The 23685-nt window shown below is 43.6% G+C and overlaps 1 protein-coding gene and 1 long non-coding RNA gene across 12 annotated transcripts in view; both read left to right on the top strand.

The window, feature by feature from the left end:
* PRDM16 (PR/SET domain 16) overlaps positions 1 to 23685 on the top strand; it is a 296501-nt gene that overhangs the window by 84238 nt on the left and 188578 nt on the right. Inside the window, exon 1 of one of the 11 annotated variants that reach the window (XM_068658819.1) lies at positions 5677 to 5809. The exons of the other annotated variants lie outside the window; for them this stretch is intronic. The gene's annotated coding sequence lies outside the window, so the exon portion shown is untranslated. Of the gene's footprint in view, positions 1 to 5676; positions 5810 to 23685 lie in introns of those variants that run through there. 11 annotated transcript variants of the gene reach the window in all.
* Positions 5725 to 7714, top strand: LOC137843522 (uncharacterized). The gene is made up of 2 exons (XR_011089565.1): positions 5725 to 5844; positions 6670 to 7714. It is a non-coding gene; the product is annotated as an uncharacterized lncRNA (long non-coding RNA).

The following is a 23685-nucleotide window of genomic DNA, read 5'->3' as shown; positions in this document are numbered from 1 at the left end:
TGGAGAGATTTTAATTTAATATAGCTTTTCTCAGATTTATTTATTTATTTATTTGAATGGGGGAGGGAATCCCATCCACTGATAGAGCGAAATCTATTTACATTTCTTATTCAAGAATTTCCTGAAGAGTAAAAGGCGGGGAGGGCTGCCCTGCCCGTGGCGGTGACAGCGACAGGATCCCGATGTTCTCCTGCTGCCGGCTGCTGCCGATCGAACCCGGCAGCCAGAATCCAGCAGGGCTGTGGGGAAACTTGTATCTGCTGGAGAAAATGCCTGGTAGTTGTCGAGGTGGAAAGGTTTGTCACTTTTTCTTTCTGAAAGCATCCAGTTTTCAGCCAACAAGTTAATATTTAATGGATAAAGAGATAGGAAAGCACCAGGGCAGTGCACAGTGATTCACAAAAAAAGCTTGTGACAGCCTTAAGCTGGTCAAGCAGCATACAGCTTTTTTTGTTCATTTTTCTTCCAAGCACTCGTTGTCCAGGAGAGACAGGACGCTGTTTTAGGTTTGCCTTCTCTGTGTCTCAGGTTGCTCACTGCTAAAAACCAGAATGTTGGTGCTTTGGGGAGGCTGTAGGCATCGCCAAGGTGCTGAAGATCTCTGAACGAAAGGTGTAGTAGAAATGGAAGTGTATTCCTTTCTTTTTCCTGAAATTGTTGTTTGGGTCTTGATGTACCCAGACTTGTTGGTGTCTCATGCTAGGTAACAGCTGAAGAATGTCAGCAGCCTTTTCACAGAGAGCCTCCAGCATGTTCTCGGGTACAGCCCCTAGTTATGTTTTTCATTAGATCTCTTGAAGGCTTAAATAAAAAGTCTGCACTTGATGTTTTTGGTTTCCTGTCATTTTGAATAAAAATAAGAGTAGAAAATGTGGTATCTTAATAGGAACCTTGAGTTAGAGTAGCTTTAGGTAGCGCTGTCTTTGAGGAAGTGCTTAACATTTAAGCTAACAAGCTGCAAACATCCCCTAACACGTTTTTACCGGAGTTTGCTGGGTACTTTCTGCATTGTAAGTAGGGAACAAAAGTAAATGGAAGTGTGTGTGGAAGTAGAATCAATTTCAGGTTGTTAATAACTGAGCACAAGTAAGATCATAAAGCTCATTAATTCAGTGAGGACTATTTTAATAAAGTACAGCAGACAGACAACCAAGAGCAAGTTAAACTTGGGCTTCAATGCAGCCGGTAGCCTCGGGGTTGTTGAGCCAAGAGAGGTTTCTAAACATAAGCCATATGCTTGCTCCGTCTTTTAAATGTTCTTTTAACATATATGTTTAATTTTCCACCCCTGTGCTTGGTCCTTCTGTTATGCACAGTGAGCATGGGACTTGTTTAGCGTGGTTTTCTCCATAGGAGTTCTGGATATAAGTTGTTTTTTTTTTTAATTTTCAGCTGAGTATCAGAGAATGATGGGGTGATAGCTCATTGGGTAATACCAACATCTCCATACTATTCAATTAAAAAAAAAACAACTGCATTCAGATAACTTTAGTCTCTATTCTGCAGCAATGCAGTAGCAAGAAGTAGTTGCAATTCCCTTTGTGCTTGAGAGGTGATAGCTCGGAGTATTTGGTTGACTCCGGTACAACATATGCTCACTCGTAGAGCCGTGTTTTCCTAGGTCTGTTTTCAGACCAGTGCCTGTTAATACAAACAAACACGAAACAGTTTTTGTTAATGATTCTTTCCTGTTAAATTTAGCAGTTGGTGCAAGTAACAAATCCTTGTTATCCGGGAGCTGGAGGAAAGCTGGGGAATGGTGGCACGCAGAGTGCCTGCCTGTCTCGGAGGAGGCACACGTCCCTACCGGTCAGCCACAGACTGAAGCCTTTGCACCCACCTCGCTTGGGGCACAGCTGCTTTACAGATCAGGGATTTGGGAAGTTTTCCTCCCCTTTCCTGGTGCCGACTCCATGAAGATGCGTGCTTACATTGACTTTGTGGACCTGTGAAGATTTAGCCATAAATCCCACTGCACTGGTGGGTTCTTTTTTGGGGGGCTGCGAGATTGCCAGTCTCTTGCCTTCCACCCATTTCATTCTCTAGTATCTCTCGAGCACTGCGGCGTTGTGTCTCTCTTTAGCACACCACCTCTTGGTCTGAGTGACTCAAGTGATGGCAAACTTGTGGGTGTGAGCAAGCGCAGTTTAAGCATCAGTGATCTGCCTCCCAATTAACTTGGGTAAAAGCGCTATTTATTTTTGATGCAAGGTTCATGCAATCCTTCTTTTCTTTGCATCCCATGCACACTCCCACCTCTGTATCAGCAGACCGAGATCTTTATCTGTAATGGCTTCTGGTGAGAGAAAAAAAAAATACACGTTGTTCTTAAGTATTCATTTTCTAGGCCAACAATAACCCTCGCCTAGACAAATAACTCCCTCCTAGTTCCTACGGAGAGAAGTGTTAGACTACACAGACAGTGAGGTCATTCATAGTCACTATTGTTTCTTGATAACCCAATTAAGAAAGTGCAATTTATCTAGCCTGTTTCCATTTAATTGTCTAATTTGTCTGACTGAGTCGGACTAGCTATCTCCTCTGCACTCTGGGGTTGCTATCACACTGAGGACTTGTTCCTGCAGCATGCTCCCCAGGTGCTTTTCATTCATTTGACCTATAGTCATAGACAGTTATAAATCAGGAAGGTAGAAAGAGCCATCGCATTGCTTTCCCTTACTTTATCATGAGGGGGGAAATGTGTGCGCTAGATTGAGAGTCACAGTGCTATTGCCCTCTTACTAATCTAAGAGCAAACTTTAATAAAGATATTTTATAGGCTTCCATTTAGAGCTAAAGATGGCTTGAAAGAAAAGGTTTGTGCGTGGGGAGAAAGATTTGTCAGTGCGGATGTTCCCCTGCAAAGGGTCAGACCCACAAAATTCATATCAGAAGCAGCGTTATTAATACCCGTGCATCACTGTCTCTAACACGCTCTAATTAACGTTGTGTTTGTAAATACTTTCTTAATTGTGGTTATGACTGCTGCCCTGTGCTTCTGGAGGTACCCGTGTGAAGCAGAGGGATAATTTGAAACCAACAGCCCCCGGCAGCCCTCTGAAGCTGTACAAGTTAGCAGCTGGGCTACGGGAAGGAACTGGTGTCCTCTGTAAATCGAAGGCTTGATCTTCTGGTTTCCTTCCTGCTCCATCGTTTCAACCAGAGCTCTCATTTGTAATGGGGATCTGGTTGGTGCAAGGCAGCGAGATCTGGGCTCAAGGGTTTTGTTTCCTTGGTTTTTTTTTTTGTTTTTTTTTTTTTTTTTAATTTGGTATTTGTCTGGCTTTGGACTCTGGGCTGCCTGCTTGGGCACCTGCTCCCATGATGTGGTGTTTTAGGGGTGCTCGGTTCCAGACTCCCTGCAGGAGAAGCGGGGGTGTCCTCAGTTTACCCACCTGGCAGGCTGGTGCTCGGGAGCCTGCGAGGGAAATTCACCTTCCAAAGGGAGGTTTCACCTTAATGCAGACAGCGTTTTTGTGTCTTCTTTCACATTCAAGGCATGAATTGTGTAAGGGCAGCAGGAGTAGCAGCACCGTGCCCTTCTGCTCCTCCGGGAGAGGGTCGTTGCCTTTGTGCCTGCTGTTATTTGGGGTTTGGTCCTCTCAGAAAGGCTTCTGGGCTTGGTGTAGGGAAAATGAGGCACCTCAAAAACCCGGCCTGACGACGAGGGGTATTTTAGGTTGTCTCTGCTGTCCCATGTCAATGACCTGGCTTATATTGCTTTTTGATTCTTGGAAGCCGGGGCCATCCAGCCTTTCTAAGGCTGTGGGCGTGTGGGCTTGCTTTTTTTTTTTTTTTTTTTTTTTTTCCCCTGAAGTTGTTTGAGCTGCTGCTATTTCTGCAGAGGTGTGTTCTGCGCTACTTGAAGTTAACCATGAACTGCGCTATCTGCTGCTATCATGGAGATTTTGTTTGCTTTGCTACAGCCCTGTGCGGTCCAAGCAGGTGGACAAATACCGACGAAGGGTTTGGCTCTGTTTGTGTTGTGTTGTGTGGGTTTCTTCCTCTCGCCTCTCCACCCTTTAACCCTGTCGCAGCAGCTCTCCCACTTGCGGTGCCTGGCAGCGTGGTCGGAGGCCTGGCACCCCGCATGTGTGTCCGGCCCCGTGTCTGCTGGGCACTTGGGGTAACGAGCTAAAAGCTGCTCCTTTCAGGATCTGCATGGTTGAGTTTGGCACCGACTGGTCTGTGAACTCCATCAGTGTGCTGATAAACGACTGGGGGTGTTACAGACCCACACACAGCACGCTGATGCCTTCTACCAATTCCAAATTAGAGCTGAGAATTAGTCTTGTAGTCAGTTTAATCAGAGCCCTACCATTGTTGAAGGTAGCAAAGGTGTTTTTCTAAGGTGAAAAGAAGCTGTTAGAGTCTCTTCAATAGCAAACTGAGGTCTTGTGTCTTCAATGAACTCTTCTGGTGGAGGCAGACTCGAAGCATCTCTATCCACTGAAAAGCATTTGAAAACACATTTTGGATAGTTTCCATGTTTCTTTCAAATACGGTGCAGACTTCTCCCCAGAGTATTTTCCTACCCTTTTCTGATGGAGGAGGAGCTACCTGAATTGGTCTGATACATCGACAGATGAGCATCTCATACAACATCTGTAGGATGTTATAATTCAATGTAAATGTGTGGTGTGATTTGGTGTAATCTCCGTTAGCAGGGATTATCAGCTCACATGGTTCACAGGACATACTGGGAAGTGGCTTTTGGGAAATTTCTGAGTGTGCTGATGTTGTATTACGTATTTCCAAACCCTGAGGTGTTTGTCATATTACAGTGATGATTATGATGTGCTGATATTCAAATTTCAGCTTCTGCCTGCCACCAAACCATGGGGGTAGGCTTCAGATTTCATGGAAGCTATTAGGAAAGCTTAAAGCCAGTTGCTAATGATGCAAAATTCCTCCACTTGATACGCTTGTGGCTTTTTTTTTCCTTACTCTTCTTGTGCAAATACTGGGTTATGAGATAGAAAGTGGTTTTATATTGAATTAATCTATCCAGCTTTCTTGAAGTGGTCATTTATGGCTAAAAACAGACTTGCATCATGTTGACGTGGTAGTTCCCTCTCAAAAGTCTGTTGCCAGGTTATTCAATAAATGATAATTTTGTGACAGTGCAAAATGGATTTAAAATTAGAATTTACATTGTTTCTTTTTAAAAATTGCATATTTCTCTTGAAATACAACCTTATTCCAAAAAAAAAAAAAAAAAAAAGCCATCAAGAAGATACCGCTTTCCATGGAGCAACTGGCACAGGTCTCCATGGTTTTGCAAATATATCCCAGTTCTGATCTGGAACCTGTTTGGCTCTCTTGGACTTTGGGGTTTGTCCTTTTCTGATGAGGTGGTGTCTCCCAGGAGCAGGTAGGAGGACAAACTTTCTCTTCCTCGTGTTGGGATCTGCTAACGGTGCAGCTGCCTCCTGCCTGCTGGCTGGGGGGGAAGCTGTGTCTGAAGGATCCCTGACCTGCCATCCTCTCCCAAGACATGCACTGGTTGGGTTACTCTCAGGTGTAGATAGTTAAAGGTGAGACAAAGCACTACGCTGGGAATCCCTCCTGTAGTGCTGACTATGAGATTCTTATTCACCTGTAAGAAACGGGTTTAGATGATTTGTTCCCTTGCAATTGGTGCCAGGAGTTAGGAATTTGCCTAATGGGTGTTAGAGTAGGAACAGGTTTGCCAGTCACTAGTAGTTATACACCTTCTCCTCCCCTGTATTTGCTTCTTCCCTGTGGAGCGGTGCTTCTGGGAACATTTTGGCTGGCTGAGCAGGAGGAAGGCCAGCTGCTTGCGGAGGTTTGTGAAGCACAACTGTGTGCCCCCTAGTTCAGGTGCCCTGTTCACTAATACACCATTTCGCACCGCTTTGGGACCTCCATCCCTCCTGGAAACCATGCGGTCTGAAAAACTGGTGGGGGGTGTTAGTGCTGGAGTGTAACCAAAATGGGGAGGAAAAAAAAGGGATGGTTGTCATTTCTGCATCTGTAGTTTGGTTTGTGCTTCGTAGCACAATATTCTCTGTTAAGTGCTTGGCAGGAAGCCAGGAATTAAAAATGTTTGTAAATCCTGAAAGCTTCGCATATTTCTCCCGAATGATTATTAGTTCAAATATTTATACTGTGAAAAGACAACAGTGGTTATTTGTTGTTGGGCTCCGAAATGCGGGCTGTCCGCTGGGGTGCCGCTTCCCGTGCAGGTGAGGGCAGCAGGTCCCTGCATGGGAGAGCTTTTGCCACGGGCATTTGCCAGAGACCTCAGCAGCAAAAAGCTGAACTATTTGAGAGAAAGCAGTGAACCCAGTGTGGTTGTCCCAACTGTTCAGCAAATACTTGAAGAATTAAACGCTGGCAGAGAAATGGCTGGTAACATGGTGAGGGGCAATGCCTGCGAGGAACAGGGTCTGTCTGACTGGATCCAGAGTGGATTCCATCTCCAAAGCCAGAGGGCATCCTTACTGAGACAGTCATTTGAATCATAGCAAGGGCTCTTTTGGGAATGACGTCCATGTTATGTGCAATGCTTACGCAAATACTGATTCACGTAGCTCAAGAACAGATTTTGGGGTTTGCTAGCAGTGCAGAAGTTGCTGGATTACCCTCATTTAGGCTTCTTATTAAACCCTTTTCTCCCTGCTCTCTGTTCCCTGTTATTCTAAGGAGCCACGAGAGTGAAGTCTGCATCCTTTTACATGGCAAAAAGCCTGAGAAGGATCCTGTGCTCATTTCCAATATATGATAAAAGACAAAACAACTAAATTAAATTGGAAGCAATCTCTGCATTACACAAGTCTGCATACTCCAAAATTCTCAAAACAAAAGAGGTGCAGGGGAAGCCAATCACCATCGGAAAGGAGGAAAAAAGTGTCTCTGGACTAGAACTTTTACTGTTCCTTAACTCAGAACTGAAATATTTTAACTCTTCCACAGCCAGAGCCATTCAAGCTGCAGAATGCAAACAGCAAAGCAAAGGAAGTTGCCGTGAATGTGGATGTTACCTGAATTTGGTGCTGTTGAGAAATGACATAATTTCAGAGTAAATACGCCCGCAGTTAATGTCAGTGACTTTGTTGCAATGGAACTGTCTGAAGCTGCAATTTGCACGTGTTCACCAGGGAGATGTGTTAGCTAGCTAGAGGGAAAATGTGCTAGTGACTTGGCAACGTAAAAATGCAGAGGAAATCCAAACTGTCTTCTAGCACTCAGTTTCTTTTTTTCCCTTTAAAAAAAATATCTTTGAAACTTTGAAAGACTAGACTATTATTTGTTATGGTTAAGTTGGCCACTGACCCACTGGCATAGAACACAATCTTTTGCAAAAACTTGTTGCTAGATTTTATTTCATTGGAAATGGAGGAATGGAAAAGTTAACTGATCAGGTATCTTGCCTCATCCAATTTAATTATTTTAAGCAAAAAAAAAAAAAAAAAGGTGGTCGCAGGGGGGGGGGAGAATTCCTTGGAGCTCAAGTCACGATGTTATTATCAATTCAAATTCAGTGAGCGTTTCTGTCCGTCCCTGGACTCTGGATGGAACACGATCTTACGAAATGGAGATGCTTTACCTGACTCTGTGCGCGTGTGCATACGTGCACTGCCAGTTGTTGGTAGTATTTTTAGCCTTCTTTAATCTTTGTTAGAAACAAATGGAATAATTCATACTTCTTTATTATTTTACATTAAAAAATTAAAATGGGATTTGTGCTTGAATAGGCTGCGAGTGAACTTTCAGCCTTTTGCCGGATCCAGAGATGGTCTTTGTTGTCCACTGGTGAATTAAATTTCCTGGAGCAACACAGGAATATCAGGTCACCCTATGGCACGTAGTTGCTGTTAGTGGAAATCTTTGCCAGTGCAATACCCCTAATCTTTAAGGAACCTGAGAGCTCGGTGCTCAGCAGTCAGTGGGGCTGCTCCTCTTCCACTGCACGTTCTGGGCACGGGCTGGCTTCTGCTAGAGGTGACCAGGCTACCAGAGCGTGGACTTCACTGCTCTGAATTTTCCTCCTGGGTAGAGCTGACAGTGTGACCCAACAGTTGCATGGTATGGGGAATATCTCAACAGCTGTTTGCAGAGTAATTCAGAATTTTGAATCTGGGGTTTGTATGGTGATTATTCACCTTTACGGGTTTCTTGGGAAGCAGTTCTTGCAGCAGTTTGTTCAGCAATGAGGTCAGCCTGACACTGTGTTCACGAGATCTTGAATTATCCAGGATGGGATCAGAGGCAAATGGTGCAAGTATTGAAAAACAAACCAAAACTTTGTTATTTCTTCGGGCTTTGCCATTTGAGATGACTCTGATAAAAAATATTTCTGCAGAAGTGATGTAATCCCTTAATACGTTTGTGATGAAAATACAATATTTGCCTTTTCAAAAAAAAAAAAACCAACTAAAAATGGAGGGAAGTATTTGCATTTGGAAAAATAAGTCCTGGTTTTTAAAAGCTTTTCAAACAAAACTTGAGAATTCCAAGTTCTCTCGGTAGACACTGCAGTTACCTAGCTGCGTCTCCCTCACGGCTGATAAATTACAGCTTCATTTTGATAATGTACCCATGGCGAGATAGCTGAGACAAAGGAGGGGCTTTCTCATGTTACAGAAGTGGCTACCCTCAGGTAAAGCAACTCAGTTGTTCATAAGTTGACCCATTGACCTTCTAATCACTGACAAATTGTCCATGCTTTATTCTACAGTCTTCATTATGCACTGTTATTAAACAGACTAATTTCTTTTTTATTAGGACAGGATCACTGAGGTGCAATTGTAACCCTTTTCATCAGCGTTAGGTAGGAGTTATGGAAGTGTTAGTGTGATCCGCACATAAATTTCAGCGTGTTGCAGCAGTTCCTATGGCAGCTTTTCCCATATCCATGGTGAGCAAAGTGACGCTGTGGGCTTTCAGGTATTGCATTTTATGAAACGTTAATGTTTTAAAAGTCCCTGCAGAAGGAAAGTCGTCATACAAGGCATCCCCTGTCCCGGCAGCAAGGAAACCACCCAAGTTACTTCCCCAGCCTCCCTCCTGCACCCTCTGGAGCCCCAGCCCTGGCGAGCCCTTGGTGCGGCGCTGTGGCCTCCGCAGCAACAATGGAATTTGCAGCTGGCTTCACGCGTGCTGCCGAGCTGGGCTCAGCCTCTGCACGGCCCCGTGCTCCCAGGGTAAACTCCAACTCGCACTGAGCAGCGTGCTGTGGTCGCAGCACCGACACAAGGGCTTTGTACAGGTGAAGCTACTTCCACAGAAGGAGGTTTGTACACTGGTAAAACCCCAATATGAGTGACCTCTCTAATCGTTGATTGACAGAATAGTCTGAAGCCTGAGCTCTACAGCAGACTTTAAGTAAGTCTGAGGGGAAAAGAGCAGGAAATATGTTTTGCCTAAAATAACAGAGATAACTTGATGTTGCTTGCATGATATTTTTTAACGTTTCCCATCAGTCTTTTCACTAAAGCATTTCCAGTTTTTCAAAGGATTTATTGTGAAGGTATAGGGAGCATGGGGGAGGGCAAACAAATTAGGGGTTTAAAATTACTATTAAGTATCTTATTTTCAACCCCCTTGACTGAGATCCTCAGTTCAGAAGGAAAGAAATCAATGAACCATAGTCTACATTTTGAAAGAGTACTAGTGAGCTTAAGTTTCCAATATTAAACATCTTAAAGAAGCCCAATTTTTCAGAAAGCTACAAGTACCTGCATTCTTCACAGACATCTCCTTCAGGATGTTTCAGATGGGGCACCAAACCCTGGGACATCTAAAATGACTCCTGAAAGTTTCGAACAGTACACATTGTTTGATAGGTGTTTATTTCCCAGTGCTCTTTCAGCAATTGAGGGATGGATTTTTTTGTACTTGGTAATTTTCAAGGTGAAAGAATTCCAAATCTAGCAATTTCCACCAAATTCTATTTAAATGTTGTTGAGGGGGTGTAACTACCAACACCACTGAGTGAACAAGTGAATTAAGTCAGAATTTAGCCCTTGCCAGGCTTTAGAGGACCTCATTATTTGATTTTTTTTTTTTTTTTTTCCCCTCTTCTGTGTTCATTTGGATGCCTTTGACTCTGAGCTGTGTTGTCAGGAGCAGAAGCAGAACTGTTGTATACCCCGGGTATTTTCGTGCAGCATGTTCTGTCCATAAAATCAAAGAATCTCACAAAATATTTATGCAAACCTTATCTGACCTTTCGGAACAGAATTTCCACTGTTCTGGCGTCTGTTTTCACCAAGTAAGTTGGTCCTTCCATAGTCCCTTTATTATGGGCATTAGGAAGCTGGGATTTATAATGCAGAGCCTCAGCAGAACACCCCGGCGTGCTGTTGGCTGCGCCAGTTAGAGCAAAAAAAAAAATAAAATTTTGGGGGGGTAGGGGGGAGGTGAGGTGACAACACAGAGTTCAAGTACTGTGGTGAAGCGATATTCGAAGGACAGAGGCCTGAAGTGCAAGAACCTCTCAGTTTGGGTTTGTTGCTAATCCCTTTAAAACTGGGAGATTAACTCTTTTTTTGACACCAGGAGTAGGACTAGGTGCTGAATCTGTATCGCTGCCATGTGTAAATGGCTGTGTGCTTAAATCCTCCGTCTCCAAGCAGAGAGCCTCGAGTGCCTAAACCCACACCAATGGCAAAAACGGAGCAGAAGGCTCTGGTGTTCAGGCGTCCCAGATGTTTGTTCTGCCACTACTGCTCATCTCGGCAGCTGCTGAGGGGCTCGTGTTCCCCTGGGGACAGGCGGAGAGAGCATCCCAGCAGCGTGTTTGCATCCTGGGGTTCCATCACTAAGTGTTTGCAGGATTGGGCTTAATCAGAGCAATTTAGAAGCCCATCAGAGAAAACGCAGAGAGCAAGGCTAGGTGCGGCGAGTAGATGGGCTGCAAGTAACAGAGTTAATAGCAGCGTGAGAAGTGAACTGGTGGTAAATTAATTCTTGCAAATGGGTGGTAGGTTTTAAGCCACTGGTAGGCATAAGCTATGGGTATTTTAGTCTTAAGAAGTCTTTTGTCACAAGATTTAAGAAAAATAAATCAAGTGAAATCAAAGGCTAGGTTTTGCATGATGGGAGCTATATGGAGATTGTGGCCGGCGATTAGCATCTCTCACAAAAAGTACTTTCAGTTCAGGTTCACAGAATTATTTCCCTGTTATCTTTGTTGTCGATGGCATGATTGTATATAGATTTCCACAGTAGTGTTCTGTTATTTTGGAGTAAAAGGGACCTGTTGTATTGTTTAAAACGCACTTGTTCCAATTCTGAGTACTTTCCATCTGTTTTCCTATTTCCTTCCTCTAGATAGGAGCAGCATTTCCTCCCCTTCGTGCTCTGCTGGAGGGGTGGAGAGGGAGACTCTGTGCGAGGCTGTGCTGAGCTCTGAGCCGTAGGATGTTGCCCAAGATTTAAGCCCTGTCTTTGGGTAAATTAAAAGGGAAAGAGGTTAGGAGGAGTTATTTTTATTTCAGAGGTTTTGGAGAAAGGGCTTTACAAAAAGGGAACCCGATGGAGTAGGATCACCACCTTTTGCTACCAAACAGCTTGCGGGTGGCCCGCCTGGTGCCAGCTGGGGTCCAAGCCCAGGTCGTGGAGAGTGAGGGTCTGCAACAGAAGGAAACATAGAAGTGAAGAAAGAAATGAAGGAGAATATGAAAGAAAAGCAGATCTAGAAAGGCACCTGGGGACTTGCCATCGCCTCGTGGTGGCAGCGGGATTCTGTCTCCCGCTGACCCCCAGCTGCCTATAACAGTTCTTATGTAACCTTGTCCTCCCCTCAGAGCTGTGGGGTATAATGGATTTCTTTAAATTAATAATGCGTAAAAGGAGATTTACACCGCGGTGCTAAAATATTGTCTTTGCCTTTTATTCATGCATTTGTCACTGTAATCTCTAATAGAGGTGTTCAGTGGGGGGATAAATAATGAAGGGTAAAAAATTCTGTCATAATCCTGAACCATTTGCAAATTCATCACCAATATTCTTTTGGAAGCAAAGACAGAGGGAAATGAAAAATATGTACTGGCGCTAATATATCTCACTGATTTCCTTCTCCCATTTATTCACAGAACCCACTTTGAGCTATGATAGAATGGGAATCCTAGGAATTGCCATTCCTTTTTAAAGACGACTCTGAGGCTGCTACCGAGCCTCTCAAGCAACAGATTAAATATAGGCATTGAGTGCTAGGTTAATGTTCTTTATTGTAGGACATAAAACACTTAGCTTACATTTTTTGATTAATTGGGTTTTAAGTTATCATGTGCAAAATAGTAAGAAAATTGTAGCAATCCCCTAGTGTATAAACTGTTGTGAAAGCTTTTGAAGGCATGTTCCAAAAAGGCAAAGAAATAAAACCCAGTATTTCAAGGTAGAAATCCTGTAAAGAAATGTTAATCAAAATGAGAAGTAAGAATGACTGAAATAAGTCAGAAGAGCCACCCTGAAACAGATGCGATTTCTCATGAACTTCAGATTCCTTTAACCTTCATTAAAAATGTTGCAACTGCAGAATTTTGAAATTGTGGTCTTAGGACAAAGGAAAATGTGTTATTGCAAAAGAGATTCCCTTGTCATTTTCCCTGTCTGAGCCTACGAGTTATTACAAAATTTACAGGGTAAAGACTTTTTTTTTTTTTCCAGGGAAGATGTGTGACATTGTGCCGGGGTTATTTGGGTAAGGTCGGTTCAGACGTTCAGTTACAACTAAAGGCAGGAGATTTTGTGTCTTTCAGGGAAGCTTTTATGATTGCCCCGGTACCAGACGGGGTTGTTTGATCTGATGCAGCTTGGCTTCTGCGGTGCTCCTACATCCAAAGGAGAGCTGCGAAGTGAGCAAGCAAAGGAACTGAGGACGGGCTCGGTTCGTGGGTTTCCTTATCAGCAGATAGCGGGGCTGCGCTTTTACCGACTGCACTGGGTGACTGCAGGGCGGCCGGGCTGCAGCCAGTGGAAGATGTTTCGGGGCGTGAAAAGTTTGGGCCTAATGCGAGTGCTGAGGTAGTGACATTGTGCTTTGTAGCTCGGGAGCTTGAAAGTGCCTGGACTTAATGGAATCTGCTGTTCGGTGTGTGATTGCTCCCTGCTGCCAAGCCAGGGCTCGCTTGGAACCAGCAAGCAGAGTGAAAACAGAATGTAGTAGCACTCTGAAAAGGGGGAGAAGATGAAATATATCACGAGATAATAAGAAAATAAACCATTAAAAGGCTCTGTTTCCTATTATCATGTGGTTTTATGTTAATGAAGTTGTTCCAGGCCTGTTTGAGTTTAACTCAAGCAGGGGAATATGAGTAATATGAAAAATATGTGGGGATGAAGACCCTAAGTTAAAAAGTCTGTGAAACATTTAATGTTTTCATTCACCATGCATTTCAGAAGAAGATATAAAGCAGCCAGAAAGTGGTACGGAAAAAACATTAAGCGCCAGATTTTCCTTTTTGTGATCTCCAGATTTCTGAATCTGTGTGTACAAAAACAGGCAAACTTGATGTGGATGCTGCTTTGGACAACTGTGAAGATGCCTGAGGACAGATTCATTTACCCTGTTTACCTGTATTTGTGTAAATGCCTCGATGAACCTTAGAATCCCAGAAAAATGACATAAGTGATAAACTGCTATCACTATATAGAGTATTTGTCCAGGATTAAAATAGTGGTAGTGTTGTTTTTTTTTAACAGCTGATTGATTTATAGAAGAAAAAAGATATTGGAGGTTAAATTTAGAAAGTAGTTTTGATCAGAACAATGGAAAATCATGAAAATATGAAACGAGATACATGATTTTTTAAGTGTTTTATTCAGAAAATTAAAAAAATAAATAAAAATAGTTCTGACCTGAAATGACCTAAATTTAAAAAAGGAAAAGAGAAATCATGAAAGGACTAAGATGTTCCAGCTTTAGAAAATACAGATCCCATTGTGAATTGAGTTATGCTTTTGGGGTTATCTAAAAAATTTACATTATTCTGTTTTTCTTTTTTTTTTATTTTTTTTATTTTTTTCCCCAGTTAATTCAAAACCTTGAAAAAAATCTGCTGTAATTTTATATGCAATGATATCTTTAACTGAATTTTTGCTTTAGGAATGAACTAAAACATTAATGATCCAGGATAGCAAGGATACCCTGGAATTGGTTGGAGAAAATTTCCTGAATTAGCTCGTGGGGCAGCTGCAGTGTGCTTTCACAGCTTTTATCACTTACTGTCCATGAACATCCTAATTTTTTTCTCTTCACTTTGTTAGAGGTGCAGAGCGCAGACCTAAGAAGCACAGGGGTGCTGCAATTAAAACAGGGAGCTGCGTTCAATTGGAAGAGCTCATGAATGGCTGAGAGCTCACAAAAATAAACAGTGAAAAGCTCATTTGTTCACCGTCGCAGAGCTGTACTGGCTGCTAGTCATGCATCAACCCTGGCGTTTGCTCAGCCAAAAGAGTTTTTTTAACAAATAAGTTTGCTTTCTGTTGTCTTATTGCTGGATAGAACACGAGCAGTGATGCTAGGCACTCTGAATCTACACCTTGCCCCAGGCAAGTAAAAGATGGTCTTTTTCAAAGCCAGACATCTATTTTCTCAAAGAAAAATATTTAAAAAATCAAAAGAGATAAAGAACCTATCTCTGTTTTAAGTAATTTTCTGAAATGTTATTTCAGCAGAACTTTCTATAGTAATTTCCATGCTTATAGTATTCTAAATCTGCTGCAAAATTAAGCAATAGGTAACAGAGGAAGAAACACAAAAAGACATAGAAAAAAACATTTTCAGGTGAGATGTGAATGAGCTCTTGAAAGGGGCTGGAATGGGAATAGCCATGAAGGGAATGTAAAAGAAAAGGCTTAGCACCAAAGTAGGTGCAGAAGTAGAGTTTGCAGAAGTTTGGTGCTGTGCAACCTAAGTTTAAATGCTGGAAAGAGACAGAAGATAACATAGATTTTTTTTTTTTTTTTAAGTGTTCTCTACAGGGCATAGAGTTTTCTTGAGCATCTGGGGAAAAGGGTATTGGTTTGTTTTTGTTTATCCAGGCAGATGATATCAATAGGTAATATTAAAAGACAGTAGCTGTAGTTCATTCTAACTAAAATGGAAATACTAATACTGATTGGTATATTTTCAGTGCATCTGCATTTTTTCCTGAAAAATAAACAGAGAAATATAACAGTCGTTTGGACACCTGGAGGAGAGCATAAGAATTTTTCCTCTTACAGAGAGAACTTTTAAGTTCCCTTCAGGAACAGTTAATACTTCAAACAATGTGGGACTGTTGCTGGCCAGTCAGAAACAAAATAGAAAAATATTTTTGTCTTAAATATTTTTTGTAATAATAGCTTCAAAGGCAGAAAAATTGCTTGTTCAACTGCACTTGACTGTTGTATGCTGTGGCCTGGCAGCGTCCAAGTCGTAGGGAAGAGAAGACCTTGCGTTTTGGTGGTTTTGGTAGCCTGGAATGTGAACCATCTCTCCACGGTGCACGGCTGAACCAAAGGGTTGCTAGCAGGAGCTGGGCCATACAGGGGGAAACAGTGTCGTGCTGTGCAGTTACATGTGTGGGGATCTCTCCAGGACTTCGACTTGCACCAGGTTTTATAGGAAATCCTTCTGGATCAAGACTTAATGAAAATCTTCAGAGGCAGTACCAGAGAGTGTAACTAGTCTGGGTGCTGCTGGGCTGAAGAGGTAGAAGGCTGAGAGCTTCTTGCTGCCTCTTTCCATCCTGTCCCCCACTGGCTGTGCTTGCTGTGAGCCGGGGAATTGGCTAGGGAGGGAGGAAGGGTCAGTCCTGAGTGAAATGTTCCAGGCTGCCTGGCTTGGTGTTTGCACCTCCAGCCTTGTTGGATGACACTGCTGGGCCGGTCCTGAAACAGCAGCCTCCTGACAGGTGTTCCACACGACACAGATTTAAGGTACAATGCTGATGCGATTTTTGCATCAAAACTAATTCATTGAAAACTGACAGGAGGTCGATCATATTGTGCAAAACCCATAGGAAACTTTGCTAATCCGAATGGGAGAGCTGGATGCTGTAGGAGCGGGGTTAGTGGTTTGCACCTAGATCAGTTCTTGTTCCTGCTTTGATGTTCGAATTCTTAGAAGTTGTAAATGGGACAAAATGGCTTCAGGGTGGAGGAGGATAAATTGGCACAAGGTGGGTACTCGGTGCTGTCAGCAGTGCAGAGAAAATGGCAGCAGATGGAATCCCTTATAGCCCCTGGTTATTACTGTATCTGAGTTGCAACATTAAACAGGAATATCACCTTGCCTTCTGTTTTGCTGAAATGAATTAACTGACAGGAAATCATGGATTTCCGAACCCGGCTTTCCTCATGACATTCCTCGCTGCAAAAGGAGAATTAAACCGGTAAAAGTGAGTAACAAGAAACAGGTTCTAAAATTATTGTGCGTGGTAAAAGCGAAACGTGGTCAACCTGCTTAGGAGCAGTTCCACTGCTTTTAAGAAAAGGTTTTTAGAGAAAGATAAACTGGCACTGAGGGAGCTGAGAGCGCAGGGAGCATTGCTGGGCCGCGGTGTGCTGCAGCAGTGCGGTTACAGCGTCCTGCTGAATGTGCTCTCATAACTGGGGGGAGAATCCACTGAGCACTTCTGAAAATTCTCTGTTAAATCCCCTATTGGGTCATGAATGGAGAAAAAAAAGCAAAAACTTTCTAAACAGATTTTTGGAATTCTCACCATGGTTTTATTATCTTCATAACTTTGAATGGCCGCACTGTTGAGGCTGCCTGTAGTGGGAGTTACGCATTGATGGTACGGGGCAAGACCGAAAGAATGCAGTTTCATAACCACTGCTTGTACAATACAGCGGGAACATTCAAAATTATTGCAAAGATTCATTCTTTTCCCTATTATTCCCCTACCCCAGTGCATGTGTAGGTCTTTCCTTCCTCATGCATTCATATGAGAACTGCGTTTCTTCACATTTCCCTGTTTGGCTATTTCTGCTGACAGTGTTTTTCAATTAAAAATTGTAGCCAAATGCTCGTATTGGTTTTGATTACCACAGCGCTGCCATAAGGAACGCAGCAGACTGCCATTTAAAAATAAAGTATTTTCAAAGAATTCTAGCGGTCAAGCTTGGTGCGTATCTTTTCCGAGTATTTTGTGCAGTGTTCAGAAACTTGAAATTAGAAGCCGTGTTAAAACAAGAACGGGTCTCCCTGCCAGGAGGCGCCGCGTGTTGCACCGACGGTTTCTCTCCAACTGTTTCCAGGCACAAGTGGCTGGCGCTCTGCAAGCCGAAAGCCAGCAGCTCTCAGATCCCCACGCTTTGGAAGCGGGATGGGAGCGTGCATTAACTTCGCTAGGAAATGTGGTTGCTGGAAATTTGCAAGGGGAGAACGCAGAGGCCTTTGGCAATGAGCTTTGATCAACCAGGGCTGCCCCGGCAGGCCCTGGCCGGGCACCGCGGCCTGCTCTGGCTCCCCTCAGAAGGGGAAGGGGTGAGAAGTGGTGGTGGTATCGGTGCCGGGATCCTCCTGGCCAGATCCTTCTGTCCCCAAGCACGGCCTCACGTGCACAAGGTCGCTGGTGGGCCTGGCAGCCCGCGGCATGTCACCCACGCTCCTCAGGGGGCTTGCTGCGGCCTGGTGAAAGTCGGTGGATTGGGCTCCTTGAGCCCCCTGGACAATTAAAGAGGAATTAATACCTTGTGCTCCGAGTCACAGGAGCCGACTCGATGCTTCTCCTTCCCTCCTTCTCCTATAACCTCTGTGCCTTCCTCAATTTTCATGTGCAGCGTGCTCCCGCTCCGCTGTTACTATCTAATTTCTCTTTCTCTATCCCTTTTTTTCCCTGCCTCAGCAGCTTAAAAAAAAAACAATCCTTTCTTTCCTAGCCCTGTGGCTGTGCTCTCCTTTCCTCTGCTCGTGTCCCAGAGCCGTGCTCGGGTCAGCAGCAAGCTAACGCTTTTGTCAGCGTGATTAATAGCGCTGTGGATTGTCGTTAATTCACTGGCTAATGACTGCAACTCTGGCCGCTCCTGGAGTAATCGGGTGATGTATGTGGGGAGCGCGCACCTCATGGCAGAGGTGAAAATCATTTCGACAAGTCAAATATTGTCACAGGGAACAAATGGCTCTCCCTGTTAATAAAAATTAATGAATTTTTTTTACCACTGGCCTGCTAAATGAAGCTGTGGAGTGACTGAGTGGAGGGGACAAGCTCGGTGGAATTAAGCACTTTATTTGATGGTTAAAAATATAAACATCTTTATTACGGTTGTGATGGGATGTGGCAAGCGTTGGGGATTTTGTTTGTGCTCCAGAGGGGTCTGTTCTGGGCTTTTTGAAAGTTGTGTCCGTGTTTGCATCGGGAGGGAGGAGAGAGAGAAAACAAAAGAGATGTGATCCGATATGATGGAGATGAACGTTAAATATTAGTAAGTGGTCCCTCCCTCTGTTTGTTCATGCTGTGTCCCGAGTGCCTGCCTGCCTGGTGTTGCTGCCTGCAGCTCCCTTCCCACCGGTTCCTCGCCCACCAGCACTCAGAGCCCTGGGTGCTCGCAGCCGATCCCGGGGCAGGGTGCTCCGAGGCTGGGCTGGAGAAAGGCCAGAGAGAGCAAGAGACAAGAGAAAGGCGGCATCCTGGAGTCAGCAGCATGTTTGGATGTTGCAGGAGGAACTGGTACTTGATTACCTGTTAACTAGCAAGCTGCCCAGCATGGGTAATGGCAGAAGAGTTTGGCTTGGTTTCATGAGGACTTCTGATTCTGCCTGTGCTGCTGAGCAATGCCATATTATTGAGATGATTGCCCTGTAGATGCCCGTGTCTCTGGAGCAGGCAAGGTGCAGCCCATCAGTGCCTCGGATTCCTGAGGGGCCGGTGGGAACCCCGCTTGGTTCCTGGTGGTGGCGGTTCTCGGAGCCGATGCGCTCTCACAGAAGTGATCGGGAGCTTTGCTTGACCCCTCGTTACGTGCCTTAGCTGCAGTCCTTGTACTCTTGCCCAGCAGACCAACGAAGGCCCGTTTGAAAATCCTAGCATTAAGGACAAAACAAATGTCTCATAGCCCGGCCACAAAGCTGTATTTGTTCTATCCAATACATAGAGGAAATCTTCTTCAAGCGATTTTACCGTTATAAAGAGTCGTGTAGATGAAGAAAAATATCACTTGACCTGTACAGAAATCTTTTACATTTTCCAGAATTTCATGTTCTTGGCGATCTGGGGTGCAGAAAAAATGAGGGAATTAGAGATTTGTAATTAATTAATTAATTTATTTAAAGTGCTGGAGGAGAGGCTCTGTTGCATACTGCATTTCTTCTATTTTCTGTAAAGATGTCCCAACAGAGTCTATCTTGGTGAACACAAGAATAAATATTTATGCTTATTTAAAATGCATTTCTTTTAGCAATATGGCATAGATACTATCTTGGGAGAAGTTAAGGGCTTGTGTCCTGTTGGGTTGTGCTTTGCTTAATGAAATTCTTTCCTGCTGAACTTAATCTGAATTTAAACATTCCTTGCTGCATCAAAGAAAACAATCCTGAAGAACCACAAAAACAATCTTGAAGAACCACAAAAAAAGAGAAGAACATTTAAAAAATTTTGTGATTTTAATCCATTTTATGTGGATATAATTTTATGGGTAGCAAGGTTTAGAAATTTGTTTAAATTGCTGAACAAAACTGCTGAACAGTAGGGAAAATTCCTGCGTTGGGGTTTATCAGTTGTCATGTAATTCAGGATGGAGATGCTCTCTTTCAGATGAAATGTAAAACAAAGTCTTGGTTGATTTTGATTGTTAGAGATCCCGTTAGTTTATTTACTCGTGTTTCCCCTGCAAAAATGCATAGTTTATTGGATAATAACTTATTGTTAACATTTTTCTTTGAGGTGAAGCGTTCCTCCCTTATGCTCCTGAATGTGTGCAGTGGTTTCCAGTGCTGGTAAATGAGGATTTTGATTCCAAACCTCACCAGTTCAGAGGTGTCTGAAAATATTGTAATAGTTTATAAAATATACAATGTACTATGAGAACAGTGTAAGTGCAGAGAGCAGTGAACATCTTGCCACAGCTTTTACTTTTTGAAGTATATTTTATTAGTGTACTTGGACGCAGGTTTTGGCGTGTATGTCATAGGAAAACCTACCCTATTTGTCAATGAGAGAGACAGAATAAATTAAAATTTGCTTAAGCAATACCAAATCTGGGTTAAACGTTACCGTGAATAAAACCAAATTCTTTCTGGTACATAAGACAAAGAACCTGTCTGTTCATTTGAAAAGTCCACCAGTGCTTCCTAAGATGAAACAATCCCATATTAAATAAAATGCGTGTTATTTTGGCTTTGTCCAGGAAGTTGCAGATCCATTCATGTTTTTGGTAACTTATCGGTGAGCTTGTACACAGCTATCTGGTACGAGGAAAGCAGGCCAAGAACCATGTGTGTTCAATTGTACAGAGTTTCTGGTGGGGCCAGACAATATTTGTTGAATAAATCTCAATTGCCGTGTGGGAGTTTATTAATATTATTTAGCTTCAACAAGAAAGGGATTTTTTTTTTTTAACAAGGCTAAAAATGTTGGCTGTTCCATAAAGTCATGCTAAATATCTTGAACTTGAAATGATTTGGCAACGTTGAACGGAAATATTTTAAAGCATACTATTAAAAAAAAAAAATCTGAACTTTCTTCCCAGTGAAATAAAATTTCAAGATTGTGTGATTTCTTGTGGGATTGCCATGAGGAGTTTTGAAGGAATAACGTTCCTCCAAGTGCTTTGGTCTCAGTTCCTTGTTTTGTCGATAGTGATGCAGAGTGGAGCAGCCCCTGTTGCACAGCGAAAGCGTCGGATCCCATCTCCAGAATCAGTTTCCCAGAGGTTGGCTGCCTCACCTGGTGGGAAGGCTCCTGGATTTACCCGTCTTGTGCTGCCAGAGCTCGCTGTTGTCTGTGGCTGCAGTTTGGTGCTTCAGCTGGAATCTGTTAGAGGTCTGGGAAGCTCCCTGCCCAGCGCGGTGCAGGGCTGGCTTTGGGCTGGGTTTGGGCTGGGTTTGTCTCCAGAAGATGAGGTGGAAGTGTAATGGCACCTGGGGAAGGGCTAAAGCTTCCCTAAAGCGAGTGGATCTCCTGGTGGAGCCAGTCTAGGGAAAAAAAAAAAAAAAAAAGGTGGATCTGTACACTCAGGTTTCTTTGTTCTGTTGTCTCTTGTGGTTTTTGTTTTTCAGCTGTAATTTTAATCATGCCTTTTACTTGAGGGAGGTGTCGTGTCCCCCCCCCCCCCTCCCCCCCCATTTTTTCTTGTAGTATTATGGGTCTCTGGCAGCCGAAGTCTGCTTATCATAGAATCACAGAACAGTTGGGTTGGAAGGGACCTTAGAGACCACCCAGTTCCAACCCCTGCCCTGGGCAGGGATGCCAAGCACTCGATCAGGATGCCCAGGGCTCCCTGTCCCTCTGTGTTGTTAGCCGATGTATATCCAACGTATTGGAACCCATTAGCTATCTTCACCCCTCTTTTTTTTCCTTTTTTGCTTGTATATTTTTGTTAGCCTGCACTTTCTATTTGAAGAGAACAATTTTTATTATTTTTAATTATCCGTGCTGTAGTTAAGTTATATCAAGCTGCTGCAATACAAATTTGTGAGAAAGAATTGGTTTCAGCACAGAATAGGAGCTGCCACAACGTCACATCTAAATTCCTAGTGGTTCACTGTGTGTTTTTCTATGCATATTATATTCTAATACGCTTTTCTGTGATTGTCCTTGAAAAGTGTTTTTTAAACTACATGAATCAGATTGAAAGTTGCCAGCTGGGCAGCAGGTACTTGTTTTCAGATTCTATTAAATGAATGCAAGGCTGACCAGAGCTCTTCTAGAGATGGCTGCATCCAGTGGTAAATAACATTAGCCAGCGTGCCTCCCTCCTCTCTTGCTCGCAATCACTGCAGTCTTTTGCCACAGCAGATTGACCAGTCCTGACATGCATCTCTTTAACGTGGCCGTGTGCCTGTGGAAGTCCAGGAGTTGAAGAGTTAAGGCACAAATAAAATCTCAAGTTCAGACTGTCAGCTTAGATAGTGCTTAGCAAGGGTCGAGGAAAAAAAGCCAGTTGTGATTTAGAAGAAAAACAGTGAGATTTGACCAATTCCATGGAATACCTTTCTTAGCCCCAGGGCAAGTGGAAGTGGTATATTAACCAAGGAATAGAGCAGAGGAGGAAAAAGGCCAAATCACATTTCTTTGAAACAAAGAGGCTTTTTACCAGGAACAAGCCTTGATAAAAATTACAGTGGCATCGCAAGTCATTTCACCCGCTCAGCCCCAGGCTATATTAAAGCAGTGAGGAAATAAGGGATGCAGCAGCCCTGAAATACAAATACAGTAGTCCCGGGAGCGTTTTTAGTATAAATAATCCTTTTTAGAATAATGTCGTGGCTTTAAATAGGGCCAGGTGGTGGGTGCAACACACCAAGGTTGGTTTGGAAGCGAGCAGAGGGCAGCAGGATGCTGTGCCTCTCTACGTGGCGCTGCAAACACCCCGCCGTCCTCGCGCTGCCACCGCTTCCCCTATGGCGACTTAGAACCGAATCTGATGAAATCAGCTTAAAAATAATGATGCTAATGGATCTGTCAAGCTAAGCCATAAGAATACCGTGGGGTGACTGGGAGCTTGAATGGCTCTAAAAGTACTGCAGAGTTCCCAGGAATCGGGTGAATTTCCATTGGAGATCACGGGATTCCGACAAACATCGTGGCTGCGGCTTGGCATTTCTTAGCAGCTGCTCGGGCAAGTCCCGTAACCCCTCTGCAAAGTGCCCGGAAAGCCTACCTGTGTGACAGCATTTGTCACAAAGCAGTGTTACCTCCCACTGCCGTGTGCTGGACTTACCCCTGTTCCTGTCCTAAATTTTACCGAAAATGGACTGGGAGCACTTTCTCAATCAGAAGTAGCTCGTGAGCAGGTTTCGGTGGAAAAACGCACTAGGATTAAGCAGATGCTTGGTGCTGCGTCAGACGCTTTCGCTTTTCTAATAGAGGAAAGCCCGTCTTTAAAGAGCACTTGAGTGATCAGGAAAAAAATGCAGAAAACGGTAATGTCTGCAGAGAGGTGCTCACCGTGCAAACACGGAAACCTTTTTCCGTGTAAATAAATAAATATTTATATAATAAAGAGATCTCTGCAAAGAACCAGATTTAAAATGAAAGTTGTGTTCCTTATTGTCATTGCCTGCCCCATTGAAATTCCACTTTTTCATATTAGTTAAACATCTCTGTAATCCCTCAGAGCACTGGTAGCTGGAGGAAGGGTGCTTGGTCGAGGAAGGGACTTCGATTTTATTCCCATATCAGTAACTTGATTCCCCAGCTTAATGGTGGGAAATATTTGCCAGCCCTCTGAGGCAGACTTTACTAAATTTTCCTCGTTTTCATGCTTGAAACCTGGTTGCACACGAGCTGGAAGCTGACGGGATGATTTAGCCAGAGGTGTGCCTCAGCCACGAAGGTCAGATGCAAATCTTGGGCTTGGTTGCCATCTGCAGTGCTTGATCCTTGCGATGTTTTCCCCTCTGTGAAGCTGCATCATCAATTTATGGGTAATTGCGTACCTGACAAATCAGCTGCTCAGTCCTGCTCCCAACAGCTCCAGGAGGCCTGGCAGTGTGGTCACAGGGCTCTCCAGATGCCCAGGAGCTGCTCAGGACACAGAGAAAACACAAATATTTGCGGCTCTCAT

Source organism: Anas acuta, chromosome 22 (genome assembly GCF_963932015.1).
Source record: "Anas acuta chromosome 22, bAnaAcu1.1, whole genome shotgun sequence".
In the NCBI taxonomy this organism is placed as follows: Eukaryota; Metazoa; Chordata; class Aves; order Anseriformes; family Anatidae; genus Anas; species Anas acuta.
The sequence above is the reverse complement of the archived record's forward strand: the minus strand, read 5'-3'. Positions and strand labels throughout refer to the sequence as shown.